The sequence below is a fragment of the Manis javanica genome, chromosome X (genome assembly GCF_040802235.1).
Source record: "Manis javanica isolate MJ-LG chromosome X, MJ_LKY, whole genome shotgun sequence".
Classification (NCBI taxonomy): domain Eukaryota; kingdom Metazoa; phylum Chordata; class Mammalia; order Pholidota; family Manidae; genus Manis; species Manis javanica.
In genome coordinates this window covers 110,479,180-110,500,011 of record NC_133174.1, presented here as the reverse complement: position 1 = coordinate 110,500,011, position 20,832 = coordinate 110,479,180, and the positions used below count along the sequence as shown (strand labels likewise).

The following is a 20,832-nucleotide window of genomic DNA, read 5'->3' as shown; positions in this document are numbered from 1 at the left end:
CCCTCCCCTTTCTCCCTCCCCCCATGCATGCTAATCTTAATACCCCCCTTCTTCTTCCCCCCCTTATCCCTCCCTTCCCACCCATCCTCCCCAGTTCCTTTCCCTTTGGTACCTGTTAGTCCATTTCTGGGTTCTGTAATTCCGCTGCTGTTTTGTTCCTTCAGTTTTTCCTTTGTTCTTATACTCCTCAGATGAGTGAAATCATTTGGTATTTCTCTTTCTCCGCTTGGCTTATTTCACTGAGCATAATACTCTCCAGCTCCATCCATGTTGCTGCAAATGGTTGGATTTTTCCACTTCTTATGGCTGAGTAGTATTCCATTGTGTATATGTACCACATCTTCTTTATCCAGAATTGCACATTTTTGATTTAGGTATATAACTTTGAAGTTCTAAATCACTGGTCTGTTTTAAAATTTTTAAGTGTTTTAAAGGGATACTTCCAGAATTTTTTTAAGACACCCCCACCATTAGCCTATTGTTCTGCCTGAAGGAAAGTATGGTTTACCTCTTCTGTTGTTTCAAACAAATGCATTTCCCCAAATAGCAAAATGCCACTAAAGCAGTAGGATTTAGGGTATTGGAGTTTGAGGTACATTTGTTATTCATGAATAGTAAGTCAAAAGTTTTTAGTTGAAAACGTTTATGCATTCTCATACTTCGATTTTGCAAAATCTTAAAAATTACAGAAAGAATCGGGTAAATCTCTTAATTTAAAAAGGATACTTGGAAACGTACTATTGGGTGTAAAGAAAGGAGGGACTCTTAAACTGATCAGGGCTGAAGAGGAAGGAAAAATGTCACCTTGCTTTTGGGGGAGGGAGAATGAATGAGATCATGCTTTGATTTCTGTCTTGCTTTCTTGAGATAAAGCTTTTCCATCCATTTTTCTGCTTAATGATTAAGGGCAGTGGCACCAAAAATATCTTCTGGCTCTCTTTCCCATCCTGTTTACATTCCAAATTGGCTTTTATTGCTTTAAGAAAATATATCACTGGTGGCCTATAACATTATGAATATGGTATTAAGTTGTTAGACTTACAAAGCAGGAATTTGAAAAGCAAAGTCCAGTTATACTACCTTAAATACTGTTAGCAGAATTACTTCTCGGTAATGAAAACTGCCCTAAGTTGTAACGTATGGCGCATAGTTTTAGTGTAATCATTACAGAAGTTTACTACCACTAATATCAGTGGTTTGTTTCTTCCCCCACCTCTTCCTAACTTGTTCAGGTAATAGTCACAGCTACAGTATAACCTTTCCTGTAATTGAAAAAGGTGTAATTTAAGGAAGAATGCAGTGTAATGGTACTCATCATAAACATGTTCCAATTTCTTCACATATGAGTTACCTGCTTTTTTTTGTTTATTTGCTCTACTGAGAGACCTTTAAAAGCTCATTCTCTGAAGCTGTAGATGCTCAGAGCCAATGAGCCTATGGCAGTCTACCCTATCAAAAGAACCCTGCTAATGGCTTTAGCCAGTTTCTGAAGTAACATAGTACCAGGACGAGGAACAAACTGGAAAAGGGACAAAGGTACCCCTGTATGGATGACGTTTTGCTAACGAAATGATTTTTAGCAAGTGAAGGCCACAAAAACCATTTGATTTGTGGCAGAATTAATTATAATGAGACTTTGTAGCTGTACCAGGTAACAGATCGCCAAACAAAATATTCAGCAAACAACGCTGGTCAGTTCCAATTCATTCTCTAGAAATCTGAATCAGCATAGTGTTATGTTCATGGATTCAGCTCCATCTTCAAAGAAATACAACTGGGGCATCTCAGCAAAAATAAAATAAATATTTAAGATCTTTGGGGCATCTCTCATACGTTTGAATATTAAGGGCACATAATCCTTTCTGAGACTATAGTATTTTTGCAGCCACTCTTAAGGATAAATCTACATTGTGTTCAGGATTCTGTGTTGTGCCAAACCTAACAATGACATTATGTGTAGAAAATAGCGGTCATTGTTGACTTAAACTCAGTTCGCTGGGAGATCAAAAACATTTCTTTGTAATTAAGCTGATAAAACTTTAATGTCAGCATAATCAAAGAAATTAACATAATCAGGGAAGAATGGTAGAAGCAGAAAGCATTGTGCAATTGTTGGATTATCCCTGGTAAAGGAACCCTAAACTATAAAGCTGGGGACTGTTTACTTGTCTAAAAATTTTCAGAAGTATACACACTCAGAAATGTGGATTTTTCAACTAGACCTTTAAGCAGGATGTTCATGACAAACTCCCAATGAAATGGAATTAGTTTGTGTTGTTTTGAAAGTGTTCTGTATGTGCTTACAAGAATTACATGGAAGAATTACAGTGATAGAGAGTCCTTGATGGTTCTTAAAGTGAATACTGGCAATGTTAAGGACATTTTATTAGACAATGAGGCAAAATTTTTCTCTGGAAACATATCTCCACAAAAATAGCAGAAGTCAGAAAATATTTCACATGTAAATGTATTTGAACCCCTTCATGAATTCATTTAACACTTTGAAGTGATGGCAACATCTGGTAACAAGTAGAAACCAGCCTCTTATAAACTATGGCTTCATGTTACCACTTCGTCTGAATTAGTCATTTAAAGGGGTTTTATAAGTCTTCCTAAGAACTGACAAGGTTAATCTCAGACTAGGGCAGGCAGGCAGGAAATGCTGAAGCCGCTCCTTCTTTTGAAGGTTTCATTATTCTTTGTGAGGTCAAAAAAGTAGTCGTTTTAAAAGTTAGAAAGCAAAAGCACTGTTTTCTTCACAGCAAAATGAGATTTTTCTCTTTTTTTGTTGGGCAAGTTTGAGGGAAAACTCATAAAATTCAGAATTCTTTATACTTTCCATTACAGTTCTTTAATCTGAACTGCCTTTATTTTCTAAAAATGGAGCATTAAAAACATCCATTCAATGGCCAGATATGATCATGGGTTCCATGCCACTACAAAGATGTTAATTATCATTTGTTTGGCCAGAGTAGTTTTCAGGAATCATCTTATTTTTTAGTCACCCAATGGAGCAGGAGTAGATAGATGCCTTTTTTGGTTTTTTTGTGTTAAAAGTAGTAAAAGTTTGCTGTTTTGTGTAATAAACCACTATAGCAAATGACAGTGAGTTTAATTCCTTTAGGATGCAATGTCATTATGTATTCATTTAACAGATATTTAGTAAGTGCCTACTGTGTACCATTCTAGATACTGGAGATAGATTGGTGAACACAGCATACAAGTCACTGCTCTCATAGAGCTTAATAAATATTAAATATCAAAACAGTAAAGCAGTTTAAAATTATTTAATGCTACCACACAGCTTTTAAAGACTTTCACTGAGTGAGTTTTGAGAACTCTGGCACATTTTATCTAAAGGTTAAATAGGGAAGAATTTACTGTTTAGAATATATATATATATATAGCAATAAAGTGGAAGCTGATAATTAAATATTTGACTTTTTGATTCTCACTTTTATTTTTCATTTATCATCAGTGTTATAATTAGACCCCCTCGCGTAACTGAGGGGCATTACTAGTTGAACTGTAACAATGGATTTAATTTGTGTGGAGGGAGGTGGTGAAAGGACAATAGTATCACTGGAAATTAAGTATGACATCTGTAAACGTTGTCTTCTGTCATTTGAAGAATTATAGAACACTTAACGTATTTAGTATTCACCATGAAAAATTAATGTATTACTCAGTTATTTTTGCCTATGAGAGTAGTACTAGAGCTGACTGAAAGGAGATGACATGATGGTTCCTGTCCTGAAGTGAAATAAGATGACGCCTTGTGGTGGAAAATGATGTGATCATGCCCATATTTGCTCACATCTCTTGTTGGTTTCCTTTTATAGAGGAAAACCAGAGTCTCATTTCTTACTTTTTGTTTCTTTTTTGTACTTTTGATGCCGGGGTTCTTGTTTGCGGAGCCGAAGAATGAGCTTCACAGTCAAGGTAGGAGAGCAAGGTACAGGCTTTTATTTAGAGATAAAGTGAAAGGACATAGCTCCCGGCTCACGCCAGGAGGGGACAAGAGAGTCCGTAGTGGTGCCGTTGTCTAGGGGGTTTTATAGGCAGCTGAGGATTTTTCGAGAACATGAAAAAACTTAGGGGTGTGAACTTGTTAAGTGGTCTCTGAATATTTAGAATTAACTTAACACAAGCAACTTCCTCTGATGATTTCTCCCTGAGATACCAGCATCTTGGTCTGGGGGCACAGTAAACAAGGCCACCTGCTCAGCCCCCCAAGGTGAGCTGAGGTATTGTTTGCTAAAGAGTAAGTTAAGAATTTCTAACGTCTTAACTTCTTGGGTATTAAAATGCAGTCTTATCTTTAAGGTGGAATCCTTCCTGCTTTTTACTGTGTTTATGCCTGGGCTTACTTGCTAAATTAGTTGCCCAGTTTGCAAAATCACTTCATCAGATCTGAAGGAGAAAGACAGCACATAGGCCTGGGCCTTTTAGTATGCTAAAGAGAACCTTACACATGATTATAAATGGTTAGTATAATAAAACATGTGCTACTCTTCTTTATCTGGGGAACATTAACTGATTTCACTGAAGAATGATTCTAGAGCTCAATGTTTAACATAGAGTTTTAGCAGGGTGGTTTCCTTGCATGCAGTTGCATTGCTCTGACTGCAAATATCCCGCCCTGCCCCCTCCAGAGGCTCTCACCCTACTCTGACTACATCCATGGTCCCTGTCTCACTTTCATGTTATTTTTCCTTCCTTTGTTCTTAAAATTGCATTTTAATGATTTACAATTCAGTTGGCTCAAGTTGTGCTTTGTAATAATAAGTACCCCGTAGAATGGTCATAGTGGAGGCATTGTGTCCATTTTAGGGAATTAATTACATATTTGAACACAAGTACTTTGAGCCCTTTGGGTGTGAAAGGCATGTTTCATGAATCTTTGTATTTCCTAATGCCATCTAGTACAGAGTGGATCACATTCAGTATTTGTCAGGCGAATGAAGACAAGCCAGGAATTTTGATTTTGCTTTCCAAAATACCAAATACTTTCTTATAAGCTCACACAATTTTTTAAAACTTCCTTTTATGGAAATGTTAAAAAAAAATACAAAGTAAAAGAGCTTAAGGAACCCCTTTGCTTCAACAGTTACCAATATTTGATGTTCTTATTTCATCTTTTCTCTCCCCTTTTTTATTTGTTGTTTGGAATTTGCCTTAAAATATCCCATATATTACCCATAAATACTATAGTGCACTTAGTTTTTAATATTTTTGAATACTCACAATTTTTGCATCACACACAGAGTTTAACTTTCAAACCTTTTCTATTCTAGTTTATGTTAGAGAAGGAAACTCTTACTGTTTATCAGGAGAAAAATCTGATTTGCTACATATGAGCTGACTGTTTTTAAGTAGTTTTGTAACATATATTGCCTTTCTGGATCTTTTAAAAAAGGTATTAAAAGTTTCTAAGTACTGATAAATTCATGTCTTATGGGCATGAACCTGATTCTGGAAAATGTGCTTTGGGGTAGGTAAGCTGTAGATTGATCCCTCAGAATTGATATTAATGAATTAAATTTTCTTTTTACAATTGAATGGCCACAGAACTCACATTAAAACCTATATATGCAATACAGTTATTGGCAGTTTTGAAATTTCTTGTTAAAGCCTACAGACCTTATGTTTTTTGTCTCTCTAAAATTAGATGACTCCATCACAAATATGACTAAATAACAGCAGCAGTTCTCAAAAAATGTGCGGCAGATGAGCCCGTGAGGGTAAAAATTACTTAAATAATGGCACTAAGATGTTATTTTCTTTTCACCGTGTTGACATTTCCACTAGTAGTGCAAAAGCAATCGTGGATAAAACTGCTGATGCTTTAGCAAGAAGCAAGGCAATGGCACCATACCATATTATTAGTCATTCCATTTGACAGCATACTGCCACCATTAGAAGATCTACAACATGTGTTTCATTTACAAAGTCCTTGATAAAGCAGGAAAGATGAATTTTATTAAATCTCAACTCTTGGGTATACATCTTTTAATTCTGTGTGATGAGATAGGACACATACATAAAGCATTTTTACTACATATAGATGTATGGTGGTTGTCTTGAGGAAAAGCACTTGTGCAGTTGTTTGAGTTGCAAGCTAAATTAGCCACATTTTTAAAACTAGAAAACTGTTTTACTTGAAAAGCCAAATACCACTTTAGTTATTCAGACCTGAGTAGTTGGAAGATATTTTATCAAAAATCAACCAAGGGTGCCTGTCACTGCAAGGGAAATAACTGAGAAGTATTTGTTGCCAATGATAAAATTACAGCATTCAAGCAGAAATTCATATTTTTGAAAACTTGCATTGGCTACCAAGTGTCAAGACTTAGAATTTTCTTATGAGGCCAGTACAGTGTTTTTAATGAGAGTGATTTGTTAGATGTTGTAAAATGAAGTGTGTCAAATTTGGAGGAGCTGTGCTAGTCAAACAGTATTGTTTCAAATGACCATGGCCTGATGTTACAAAATCAGGCATGGGTAAAATGTTCATTTAAAGTGCAAGGTAGACCAGTGGATTTTAATGTAACAGAGTATGAAAAATTCATAGGTATGGTATCAGATTCCACACTGAAACTAACATTTACGAAGCTGCCACGCTGAGTTTTGGTGTAATATTATAAAGAATATCCATAATAATCTGGAACGCTCTTAAAATACTTCTTTAACAATATATCTGTGGGAGGCAATATTTTCTTTATGTACTTGAATCTAAGCAACATAGCAAGAAGATTGAATGCAGAAGCGGATGTGAAAATCCAGCTGTCATTGTATTAAGTTGAATAAGCAATTGGGAAAGTGTAAACAATATACTCTTCATACTCTGTTTTGAAAATATCGTGATTTTTTCATTTACAAAATTTCTGTGAATACGTAATGGGTTCTTTTTTATTGAATAATAATTTTAAAACCTATCCCAGTTGTAATTTCTAGTATGATAAATATTGATGTTTCTAACCCACATATAAAAAAGCTCTTGGGGTCCCCACATCCTGACGGTTGAAAATTTAGGAATTTCTGAGTTAGTTGGGTTTTTTGTTGTGTCCTGTCCTTTCCTTTTTCCTCTCCTGATTCCTTTTCTTTCCTATCCTGTTTTTTTTTGAGTGAGAGAACCGCAAGATAGAGGTGTAGAGCATATGAACTTTCCTTTGTATGGTTTTATTAGCTATGAACAGAACATAGATTTTTCTCCCAGTTTTATTGAGATATAATTGGCATATAACATTTCTTTCAGGTATACAGCCTAATGATTTGATCTATGTGAATTGTGAATGATCACCACAGTAAGTCTAGTTAACATCCACCACCTCACACAGTTACAAGTTTTGTTCTTAGGCTGAGAACTTTTTAAGACTTACTCTTTTATATTTGAAACTTTCAAATATACAATTCAGTATTGTTAACTACAGTGTCCACTGATGTCTTTTAAATCAGGCCCTTGCCCCATGTGTAATTCAGCTGATAATTTTTGGAGGAATAGTACTTAAACTACCTTCTGTTTATTTCAACCTTTTGATTCAGCACATTAAGACACAGTATATAAATTTAATGCATAGTAAGACAGCTTTAAAATTTTTGATTGTTATACAAATACAGAACTAATAAATACTGGGGAGATGGCCCTTAGAATATTGAAATTGAGATATTTTTTGTGGCTTAATTTCCTCTGAAATAGGAAAAAAAGATGATTACATAAATCAGATATACTGGATTATTAAAACTGGCACATCCATACAACATATGGCGTATCTCATACCCCATAGTATAAATTTCCTAAACTTTCCAGTGTAGTCCAAAATTAACAGTAGCAGTTTCTTGGGTGTTACTTTGGTACCTGTTTTATGTTAGACTCCTTTGCTTCAATGCTTCACTCATTGTTGATCTAATTTATTTGTTTGCTTTATAAGTCATAAAGATGGGTAAACTCTTGTTTCATCAAAAAAAACAATAGATCAGTGTTACTGAGGTGTGTCATTAACCACAGTGGGAGAGGCCTCTGGTGTATATGTTACACATGGAAAAAATGTACCTGGTATTGGGTGTGGTGGAGAGCATGACATATGAATGAAAAATTCGTAGAGACTAAAAACACTATGCCTACATCTTGTGTTCTCAGTGCATATTACACTGATGCATCTATGAAACTCTCACGCAATTTTGGGTGTGTGCCTCCTTCCCTTCCTTTTCACCCAAGGGATGTGTGTATCCACGGGTGTATGTATGTGAACTTTGTAACTTACACATCTGACAGAGATTTGAAATACAGAGAGAGAGAGCAGCTTGAGAGATTTATATGTTTTCATTGGCTTTCCTCAGCATTCATCATGATGAATTTAGAATTCAGTGTAAAAGTTGTTTTCATTCTGTGGCCTGCTTATAAAAATGTGAAATGTATTACTAAGCCCTTGCCACCATTTTCTATTCCCCAAGCAGTTTTCTTTACCCGTAGTAAAAACAGATTCTGTTCACACACAGTCACACATATATGCACATATGCAAACATGAACACACGCCTCCTCCCCACCCAAACCCCAATCCCGCAAATCCACATATACCACACATGATGAGTGAGACATTTAGAAGGTTACAAAATGAGCCACAGACTAAAACTGGCTGAACTACTGATGGAATAGAACAGTGTTTTAGGAAATGGCCTACTATTTACTAAGTAGAAGATGTCCATTTTTGAGGCAAGTATGTATCCATTCCTAGAAGTTATACCACAATGTTTTGCAGTTTACATGCATTCTACAATGTTACGGTAAATAGACTTTAAAATCAAGACTTGGTGTGGACAGCTTTTACTCTGATCAAAGATTAACATTAGAGTTCAGAAAGCCAGAAAGCACATACTTTCCAGATGACCATGAAAGATAAAATCAAGGAAGCCATTTCTAGGTAGCATTGTCACTGAAGAAGCTAATAGCACTTGGGGCAGACCCATCTAAGTGGTCTGAAGTACCAAGTATGGCTGAAGAAAAGGTAAGGTTGGAAAAGCCAACATTTCTGGTCTAACCCTGATACTGTCATCTTAGCTGAGGTGACTATCTGTGCCCCAATTTTCTCTGCAAAAAGCGTGATAATGAATACACGTATATCCTTTCTTCCAGTTAGTCCAACATGCTTGGGTGTTACTATCTCACATACGCCCTGACAGGCCCCAGGCAGGTAGTGCTATGCTTATTTTACAAGTGGAGAAATTGGGACTCAGGAAAGTTGAAGAGGCTTCACACAGTGAGTCAGCAACGAAGACAGATGGAAAAAGACATCCTCTGGCTCCTGCTGCTATATTCCTTCTGTTCTGGATTGTGTTGCCTTTTGATATTTCATGCAGTTTTCATGATTGATGAAATAAAGTGAAGTGCCTCCATTAAGGAGACAAAATGTAATCCAGTGTCTGCTAATGGTTAGTGATGAGAACCGGAGAACACTCTGCCTTATAAGGTGGACTGTCCTGAACCTTTTACAAGTAAGTGCAGTATGAGTTGCCTCCTGATTTTAAGATAAAATGCTTCAGTTTGTTTCATATTATTTATAAATGACTGGAGTATCTATCATCTCACTTTCATTCCTATTAGGTAGGTAGATCAGATGGTATTATGCATGTTTTAACCTAGACAGGTTATAATAATGTCTGCCATTTACTGAGCACCTTGTGCTGGAGCCAGATGCTCTTATGTATTTATATCATTTTGTTTAATCTTAGCAACCCTGTGAAGTATGTGGAATTAGCTCTACTTTTTTTTTATCTTTTGGTAATAAGACTCTTTATTTATTATTATTAAAGTATCATTAATATACAATCTTATGATGGTTTCACATACACAACACAGTGGTTCAACTTTCATCCATTTTATCAAGACCTTACCACCCCCATTGCAGTTGCTGTCAACGTAGTAAGATGTTTTAGAGTCATTAATTGTATTCTCTCTGCTGTACTACCATCACCCTGACCAACCTATATTGTGATTGTGAATTATTATGCCCCTTAATCCCCCTCTCCCTCCCTACCTACCATCTCCAACCCCTCCCCTTTGGTAACCACTAGTCCCCTCTCCGTGTCTGTGAGTTGACTGAATTAGCTCTACGTATATAGATGTGAACCTAGGATTCAGAGAAGCTAAGTAATTTGTTCAAGGTCACACAGACTTCAAGTCTGGCCCGCTTCTAAAATCATGACTGCCCCCATTGCTCTCCATTTCCTTTCAAGTGACTGACTTGCCCTACCTATGTCAGTATTAGAAATGGTCTCCTGAGCTTAGCACAGTATTCCTACTGATTTTTTGTTCTTTCCCATAAAGGGCACTCACAACTAACCAGTTTGCTTAGTTTAGCAATTAACTGATTAGAATTGCTAGAGCAGTTAAAAGCAAATTTCAGAAAGAACAGCAGTTATCACATGTCTAATGTTTACCGTGTGCTACCAGGCTATGATCTAAAGTTTAACATATTAAATCATTTAAGCTTCACAGCAATGTAGGAAGTAGTCAGTATTATGTGAGGTAGTTACTATTATCCCTGGGTGAGAAAATAGAGGTACAAGAGTGTAAGCAACTTGCCCAAGGACCTGCCCAGCTGGTAAATTGTGGAGCCAGGATTGGAACCCAGTCTGGTTCCAGAGGTCTTAACTACTCTGCAGTACTTCCTCTCCATAGAAATCATTCCATTCAGCAAGTAGTGGCTTGGTTATATGCTATGGCCGGTGGAAAATACAGTTCTTACACTTAAATAGTTTACATTTTCAAGAGAAAACAAGATGTAGGTACTCAAAAGAAATGCTACAACACCTAGCTTGTGGAGTATGAATGTTGTATGAAGGCACAAATAAGTATAGATTGAAAAGAATAACAGAGTACATAAGTGGTCTGAGATAATTTGCCCTTCTGAGTAATGCACTTTACCATGGACCAGTGACTGGGGAGAAGCTCGTTCCATGTGCTCCAAAATAAGTAGGTTACTTGGCTAATGTTCAAACTCTTAAATAGGTATGTGGGTTGTAGCTATTTGACCTAAACCAGCTTTAAATTCCCTTGTGTTTCTGCATGATTTCAGTGGAGCTTGAATAAAACAATTAAGTTTACGCTCAGTGTCATGAAGTTAGAATTTATTAGTCCTTGGCAAAAATTCCGTGAGGCTGACAGGAAGGGGACTCATAAGTATTGTATCATTCTTTTGTAAGGGTGTTCTCTTTTTCCAGCAGGAAGTGTTATGACTTGCTCTCTAAAGTTGCCGTTGTAAGAAGAATGTTGGGTTTCCAGATTGGCATTCTGGGCGTGGGAGGTTCCTTCTATTAGTGCTTCGAGAAGGAAACAGGTTTGCTTCACTGTCGTCGCAGAAGGGTAACTTTTCATATTATTTTGTTAGGCTCTAACTTTTAGATTATTGGATATTTAAGTAGAAATTTACTTTAAAAAGCTTGAAATTCTTATTACATGTTTGGGTAATTAAACATTTGGAGACACTTTCTAAATCTTATTTATACAAGTAGAATCAAATTTTTCTCTTAAATTTGAAGTTCATAATTTAACCTGTTCTCTATATATTCTGTATTTTATTTTGGGAATATTTTAGGGACTTTGTACTTTTTAAAAATTGATTTTGAAATCCTGATAATATAGCCATGTCTATCCAGTTAGATGGCCAAAGGTTTAAATGAAATAAACTATTACTTTATATCATGGGGAGTGGGGTGGAATTTCAAATGCCTTTGAGCCCTGTTAAGTGGTTTTTCAAAATTCTATGAAATAGAAGATGAAGTAGGTTTCATGACAGGATATGTCATGATTAGAGTGGTATTATATTCTTTAAAAATGACTTGTGTCTAACAGTTGTCCTAGTGTTTGTTTATTCTTTACAAAATACATGAAAATCATTGGTGATCACAGTTTGGTGGTGTTACTGTAACATGATAGTGATAGCAATTTCCGGTGTTCACAACCTCACTGGGGTTTTCGATCACGTGATCATATAAGTTTTATTTCTCCTTAATTCAGTATAAGTAGTTATATAAATTCCAACTCAATGAGTTAAGGGTACCCCTCAGATTGGTTGGACGTAGTACACCCATATGAAGTAAAAGAAAAGAATCTAGTTCTCTCAATTAACTAGTTCTGTATTTGAGAACACATAATAAGCATGGTATGTAACACTGTAGAGATATGGTTCAGTGACTAAAAGGTAAGCTTTCTGCTTAGCTCAAAGTCTAAGCTGAAGTTGTATCTCTAGTGATTTCTGACTTGAACATTGCAGTATTTTGTTTTGAGTTGAAACATGTTAACTAGTCTGATCTTGCCTTGTGATATATATATATTTGTGTGAAGGTTGCCCTTGGCTTCAGTGTTAATTTTCATAGGAAAGGAGAATGGAAATATCCCTCAGGTGTGAAGATTAATTAATTTCATCAGCAGCAGACATATTTTTTCATAAATTATTCAGATGTTTTTGGAAAGTGTCAAAGTTTACTTAGGAAATATGGAAGGGATTAGACCTTTTAAATGGAGACTGTGCTATTTCAATCCAAGGAGTTAATACACCTTCACTGTGTAAAGATGGGGGAAGAAGCGATGTCATTTTGTTATGTCGTTGGGTTTGATGTAGTACTCTTCATCACAGGAAAGGGGGCTTTTAGAATATGATTAAGACATATGCTGAAAACTCATGTCTGGCAAGAATTTAAAGAATGTCTTCAATCTGACTAAATTGAATTGAATATTTATTATTGGAAAAGTTACTTATGTTTAAATAGCCATTGCTTTAAGATCTTATCTTTTTTTATTACTACAAAAAGAGGAATGAACATTTTTACTTAAAATTGAGATATTTAATATTCCTCCAGGAAATGACACAGAATTAGGCACCCCTTGGGGTTTGAGTGACTCATAGATATTAGCACTTGAAAAAAAGATCAATTAGAATCTAGTATTCTAGATTCTAGAATAGAATAGAGGTATTTCCAGAAAATGAACTCATTTCTTAATAGCTGTGTAGGGTGAAAATCATAGGATGTCTGGAGTTTGCTTTAAAATAATTTAGGAGGGAGAGACAGAGAGACAGGGAGAGAGAGGGAGGGAGTGGGAAACAAGAGCGGCCTGGAAGGGAGAATAGATGAAGCAAGTGTGGGGAAATCCTGATAAATGTAGAATCTGGGTGATGGGTTTATGGTGGATATACTATTTTCTCTTACTTTTATATATATTGAAAATTTTCATTATAAAACATGTAAGTATAGCTTTAGTGTGGGGCAATTTACAGTTATCCCTAATGTTACTTTTATCTAAAAATTGCAGGCTTATCAAAACATGATCTATGTACAATGTTTATTACTGTAAAGGTGAAATGTGCTGCCTGACTGCCAAAATTGTTGAAAGTAAAAACTGCTTCTGAAAAAAAGTTTCTGTTTGACTTTCAGCTAAATTCAAAGGACAGGTTGTAAACATCTTGAAGAGTTTTGTAGTATCGTGAAGTATTAAACGAGAGTAGATAGTGAAAGCATACTAACAGGCCAATTGCATGTGAAGAATGTGGGAACATTATTATGTGTTAACTCTTTTGTTCACAACTTTCTCTGAAAGACTATGTGTTTTTCAAATCATGGGAGACAGCTATTTAGCCTGCATTATGTTTAAAGTCTGTTGATTTTCTCTACTTGCCTCCATCAGAGTTTATTTATTCAACAAACGTTTAGTAAGTAGGTGCTTATTGTGAGCCAAGATACAAAGTCAGATAAGATAAGACCCAGCTTTCAAGGAGCTGGCAGACTGGTGGAGGAGATGGATGCTCATCACTGAAAGGAGCTACAGGAATTGAGGAAGAGGAGTTACTGGTTGGCAGCTACGACTATGATGCATCTCCCTTAAAACAAACAGAACATTTGAGATGGTTTCATTAGCCATGGGCGTTAGAGAAGTAGGAAGAGGGCTAAGATAGCTTGGTTCAATGCTTCAGTCCCCCATGTGTGACTTTGCACATAACAGCCTGCTCTGCTTCCCTGCGCTTCTTCATAAACCTCTGTAGTTCTCTCGTGTGTCTGCAGATGTTGTACCTCAGCGCACACGCAGGGCATAGCAATCGCGTTCAAGGCAAAATGGCAGTTGTAGGCAAGCAGCTTCTTGGGGCTGAATAAGAGGGGAGAGGTGAGCCTTCAGTCCCTGAGAGGGCCTTCCCAAGTTCATTTCTCAATTGAGTTGGTATTTGAAAGACAATTTTGTCAGGGAAATAGGTAAGGTTTTTTCGGGTCATTTTGCAAATGTCCCTGAAATGGTATGCTACGTTACCTGACATGGTATGTCTTTGTGTCACATTATTTTCAAGTGAATTGTAGAAGCATCAGCCAGTTGGCTGTATTCTCTACTCCTGAGTACTGTATGACCTAAGAGCGTATATAACAGTGCCTCACAGCAAACACTGTCAGTTTGATTTGGGGTTATCTATCTGTTTAGTTTTACCAGTTTGCTGCTGAAAAGCCAAGGGGAATTACCAGGAGATCTAGGCCTGAAAACAACCTCAGTGAGTGTGCTGTACAGGTTGATTATTGCTTTCACAGGAGCTTGCTCTTCACATTGACGATAACAAGCAATTTTTAATAATGCTGAGGTGCTAGACTAATGAACGTAAAATCCCTTAGCACTTCCTCCTTCTGCTTTAACCTTTCCTAAACTTTCAGGACTAGAAAACTGACGCTAGTCACAATAACACATTCAACTGAGAAAGATGCACGGAATCCCTCAAGCTGTCATGGTTACTCCTTTACCAAGATTCCATTCAAGTTTTCTAAAAGGAAGCAAACACAACTCAAACCACTTGCCCCTTGAGAAAAATCAGCTGTAAGGTTAAAAACTAAGCACTAAAAAAGCTGTGGGTATCATAGTGATGGCTTCTGTATGAAAAAAAGAATCCTAAAATAAAAAGTAAATCACAGAGATACTTGAGTGTTTGGTTATGTTAATACTAAGAATAAGTTATTAGCACCAGTACAATTGGCATGGTTGTTAGCAGGACTTAGCATTTAAGAGGCTGAAGTTCAGCAATATTAAATATGGCGAGGCAGATGCCTGTCACAATTGGAATGAATGTGCCACAAGAGAAGGTAAGCATTTGTGTCCCTATTTTTAAAAAGCATGGCTTCTCTTATTGTCAGTACCCATTTAACACCAATGTTTTGAAGAAAGAACTTAAAGAACTGCATAATATATAGTCTTTACTGAACCTCTTGCTTGTATTTTGTATGTTTTACACAGGTACAATTTGGGGATTTCAGTTCAAGGATTAACTTTAAATAATGAAAACAAGTTAGTATTAGTAGCTAGAGGGGTCACTTTCCATTTTCAGTCAACCGTTCCTATTTCTCAATACCATGGTCACATTTCTTGGGAGCTTTTGAATTATCTTCTGTAGGCTGTAATAGGCATGGGACTTCTTTCCACAGAGCAAGTATGTAGCCTCTGTTTTTGTTTTTATGGTAAGAGTAGTTAATTACCTCCTGTCATACACACTCTTAATTTTACAGTTACTCAACAGTTGTATCTTGGGCAGAGTCACTCACTACCCTAGGCTCACATTTCTTTCCTAGTACAATTTCATTAACCATGGATACTGGGCATGCTGGGAATTATTGCTACCCTTGAAACATTGCAGTCAGTTGGAATATTCTTTGAGCCATGCCTCTACTCGGCACCCAATAATGGGTTGTTATTGTGGGCATATATGAGAGGAAGATAAAGTTTAGACTGTGTTCTTGAGAAACAAACAATCTTGAAATAAGACAGAGCAAGTAGTTAGACAAGTGTTTGTGTGCTGTTGGTAAAAGAATGGTTGCGTTTTATTGGGGGTTCTTCTCTTTGACCAAGTTTGAGGATTTGTGTGGAGGAGACAGATGAACTGAATCAGGTGTCCTCACGTCTATTTAGAGAACTATAGGAGGAAGCCTATAATTAAATTGCTAAATTTTGTGGCAAGATTCTAAATCCTGTGGGAGTTGAAGAGAAAAATCAGCCAGGGGTGGAGCCATTGGGAAACATGGTTTGGGAGAAGATGAGGCATCTGCTGAACCTTGAAGGGTGAGTAGAACTTGGGTAGGAAGAGAAGAAAAATAAAGAGGAGGGCTTTGTATGTGTGAGAAGTAGATACAGACAGAGGGAGTCCTTAGTGGGAGAGAAGGAAAGAGGAAGGGGGGCAGGATAAAATAAAAGGTACTGATGTAGGAGTTAACAGGACATGTCCTGGAAGATAGCTGTGATCAAAAAGCTAATTTGGAGTATTGTTGAAAGGTAAAACTGGTTAAGTGGGAGTAGTTGGTCTAGGACCACTCTAGAGGACCTGGAATATCTGACAGAGGGATTAGACAAGCTGTGCAGGCATAAATGAGTATAGCTTCCTAAAAGGGGGATGACATGAGCAAAGTGGTTGTGAGTATTAGCTGTAGACCATTTTTTATTCAGAAGATATTTATTGGAAATGTACTGTGTCCATGCATTATTCTAAGTGCTATGGTGAATATGGAGCTGAGTAAGCTGTATTCTAATCTAATAAGGTTACAACCATTGTTGAAGAGGCTGTATAGCATAGTGGTTGAGAATACTGACTTTGGAGTCAGGCAGACCTGGGTTTGAGACCTTGCTCTACCTCTCTCTAGCTGTGTGACTTAGGAAAAGTTATTCAACTTCTCTAAGCCTGTTGCTCTAGTCTAACAATATCACTTGGTTAACTGAGTTTTTCTGAGAACTAACTTACATAATGTCTATAAAACATTTAGCCCAGTCACCCTAAACTGTAAGTCCTCTATAAATGTTAGATGCTGTAATATAAACTTAACAATGATACATTATTATATTATCTTAATTATTATTATTACTTAGTCTGTAGGCACTGTGATAGGGGTGGGAATATGAGGACGAATGGGATATGGTCCCTTACATCAAAGAGCTTTGTATAATAGCATTAAATGCTATCCTTAGGATGACTCTATTTTCCCTTTCAAAAATTGGTACATATGGTCTGCCAGTAAAACAAGAGATTTAAAATTGGAGCTGTCTGAAAGAATCCAGCACTGGCTGTAACAGGAGAAAACACAGTTCTGTGAGAGCACTGGGAAGAGAGAATTTGTATCTCATGGGGGCCAATCTAGGGGCATCTTTGACTTACTCAGAGATGCTTTCAAAGAGTAGGTGGGAGATGGGTGAAGAGCATTCCACTGGAGAGAACCACAGAGGAGAAGGAATGGAGGTGGAAAAAATGTGGCGTGCTTGGGGACTAGGATATCTATATCTTTACTGTGTGATTCAAGGGTGTAGTGCATGTAATGGGAAATGACATTGGAAAGATAGACAGGTACCAGTACTGAAAACTGTAGGGCTTTAAATGTTGTAGGGCTTAAAAGTTGGGACTTTATTTCATATGGAATATGTCATAGATCTGCTCCTTAGCAAGTGAGCAATGTAAATATTACACTGGAGGGAGACAAGACTGTAGATCAACTAAAGGCTTTTGGAGTAGGCCAGACATGTGGAGATAAAGGAATATGAAAGAAGATTTCAGAATGCTTAGCAGACTTCACCCTCCCTTTGTTTCCTGTGGCCAAATTTCAGATTCAAATTTGTAAACCTGGAGACTGAGGAAAGTGGGGAAGTTGAAAAGGAGATCCGATCAGGCAGGAGAGATCATTGAAAAGAGGAGAGGTGGGAATCATGCGACTCTAAGTTCAGTTGGAGACATGTAGACTTTCCTCACTGGAATCCTCCTCACTGACCTGCCTTCTTCCTTGGGGTCAAGTCCAGGTTTTGAGTGTAGTCCTTCCAGATTGGACCATGACTTTCTGCTCCCAGTAGTGTCTGTGACAAACTCTAGGCACAGTGTTCCAACCACAGTTTCTTTCTCCAGCTCCAGAATATCATCTTCTCTTTAAGTCTCTGTGCCTAGAATGCCTTAACGTGTGAGGTTGTCTGAGGAATTTCTACTTATGTTCTAAGATAAAGTTAAAAAGTCACCTTCTCTGGCAAACCTCTCCTGACTCCCACCACTCAGCATGATAGCACTAATGTTAGGTCTTTGTTTTTCCATCTTTCTTCCCACTTCCCCACAACCCCACCAGACAGTAAGCCCTTGGAGGGAAGGAGATTTTGGGTTCTAATTCTATCTGCAGCAACCACCACAGGGCCTGGTAAATACTGAAGCCTTCAATTAAGGCTCTAATACATGTGGGCGAATATGGTAGACATTCAAGTTGAAATCTTCTAAAGTCATTTGGAAACATGGCACTGTAGCTTCCGGAATACAGTGTGATTGGGTGCGCTTCAGCTCAGAGGGTTGCACCCCTCTGACCTGGAGACTAGTGTTGACATAGCTACCTCGGGAGGAGGTAGGGTGGCAGTTTCTGTTGGTACAGGAAGGTATGTGAAGTGTGGGTGTTCCAAAGCACTGCTCATTTTGGATGGAGGAAAGTAACAAATACTCCTCTTTTTTTGTGGACCACTGTTAAATTGTTCACACATTGCAGTGGCCATTTTCTCCTCACTTTATTGTGAAATACTGGGTTCTTCCATGTTTTGGCCACCCTTCATTGCTTTCTTCATGATACCAGTGTAAAAGATTACCAAATCCCTGACTTAAGTAATCAGCCTTGCTTTCCCAATCCTATGCATCGCGCATACTTGTGGCTGGGATGAAGTCTGTAGTAAACATCCCCCGCTTTTATCTTTGATTTTTGTCAATTTCAGGAAAAAATATATATAAAGCTCAAAATCACCACCAATGAGTTTTCCAGGGTGTCTGCTCTCTGCCTCCTGACCCACCTTCTGTGGTACTGACACAGATTAGTAAATAGATTATTCAGTCAGCTGCATTCCTCAAGTGAATCACTTTAGGGGATGAAAACAGGCACCCCTCCTCATCTCCATCAAATACCTTTCAGAATTTGAGTAATAGTTTCAGGTAGTTAGTTGTAGGTACACCTTTCTCAGCATAGATTTGTGTTCAGGGTTTAAATATAGTTAAATGAGGCAGTGGAGTGGTTTCATAATTGCTGTATTGTTAGTCAAACTCTGTAATTAGAGATGACTTCATAGGCATAGGATTCCTCTGGGTGACGCCCTGAATTCAGACCCGCTTGTACACCATATCCTTTTATGAAAAAACAAACAAACAAGGTTTTGTTTTCTTTCGTTTTATTCCCTTATTTCAAAGTCTGTTTTCCTGTGTCTCAGATGTTCAGGGAAAGAGAACATTTGCCTTTTTTTTCTGCTGCTTTCCCTTTATAGAGGAGGCAGGCATAGGAACTATGTTGGGTAACAGGCGTAGGAAACAGAATTTGGGACACATCAAAGTGCTTTGCAGATGAGAGAATTCAGAAAAATGCAGAGACCTTGGGAGCTTTGACTTTTGGTTAGTATTTCATTTGGCTACATTTAAACGGAGGAGAAATATATTTCTATTTTTTTGAACATCAGTGCTTTCTCTCCGTGTCGATTAAGTTCACTTCTGTGGGAAGACAGACTGGGGAAAAGGACCGGTTTGAAAAGTCAGACTTTCTTTTTGCCTGTCAATCACATAACTGTGAACTTGGGGTTAAACTTTTATTCAGCAAGTAATATCTACTTTTATCTTCAATTTTTATTTTTCATTGTTTATGGGGAAAATGTGCAAATTAGGAATGTGACAGTATTGACAAGGCGTTAGCTGTTTTTAAAGTGGTCCTGAAACATTGAAAGTAGAATTTGGTTTTTGTTTTTGTATCTCCTGGCCCCTCTTCAAGTTTAGAAACTGGCTTTATGAAGGAGCCATACTGAGTCATGGGCAAAAAGGTGGCTGACAAGTTTTCTTTAGGCCCATCCTTAAATTACTTTGACTAAAGGCTTATAATTTTTATATATGAAGGAGATCTTTATATTCTGTAGTCAATAATTATAGGGCAAATGAGATAACTTTTCACAGATCCCATTTAAAAGGTTCTTAGAACTTACGCCTTATATTTATATAGCCTCTCACCATTACTTGGGTAGACATACATTTATTCCCCGCTTTCTTTCGTTAAGGATTTGAAGTTTCGGTATAATACTTTATAGTTTACAAAGTGCCTTCACATACGCCATCTTTAATTTTTCTGAGGACCCTGGGAAGTAGGTATTATTACTGTTATTTTCAAATGAGGAAACTGAGGCTCAGAGATGAAATAAACTTGCCCATGGACACACTGCTAGGAAACTGCAATGCTGGGTCCTAGGGTGAGGTCTTCTGATTCCACATTCAACAGTCTTCCCATTAGAACAGACCACGCCTTTGGGTGAAGAACAACAGCTTGCTTCAGGAACTCAGGATTGAATGAGGTGTCTCCAGGGCAACAGCGATGTCAAATCCTCTGATTTGCTTCATAAACCCCCCGGCCTGGGAGGTTTGAGTTGCTTTGAGAGAAAAAGGTCCTAAAGTACAATGAATGCCCCATGGAGAGGAGGAAGAGTTTCTGTAATTTTAATTTGTAAGATTTGAAGTTTTAAAAACCTGATGTTACCTACCTGGCAGTCTTACGTACATTATTAATGTGATGTTTTCTCTCAAGATAGCGCTTAATTGCTTGATTCTTAAAGATACCACCAAGTACCTATGAGTAGTCTTAAAGACAAACCTTTTTTTATTAATAGTGGGGAAAAGCCTGCATTAAATAGCTAATTTTACATTTCTGATTTCTTTTTATCAACTGAAGTTTATATCGTGAGCCTTTTAAACTTGACTGTATTTCCAAGTTTCATCTCAGGTACTTCATGGTAGCATTTATATATTTACTTTCAAATAATTATAAATAAATGAAATTGAGTTTATTTA

General features: G+C 37.2%; 1 protein-coding gene across 9 annotated transcripts in view; it reads left to right on the top strand.

Moving 5' to 3' along the window:
* The window catches only part of PLS3 (plastin 3), a 76,096-nt gene that overhangs the window by 18,213 nt on the left and 37,051 nt on the right, over positions 1-20,832 (top strand). Inside the window, exon 1 of one of the 9 annotated variants that reach the window (XM_073228011.1) lies at positions 11,222-11,363. The exons of 7 other annotated variants lie outside the window; for them this stretch is intronic. The gene's annotated coding sequence lies outside the window, so the exon portion shown is untranslated. Of the gene's footprint in view, positions 1-11,221; positions 11,364-20,832 lie in introns of those variants that run through there. One more of the 9 variants, XM_037001888.2, reaches the window with a different exon arrangement.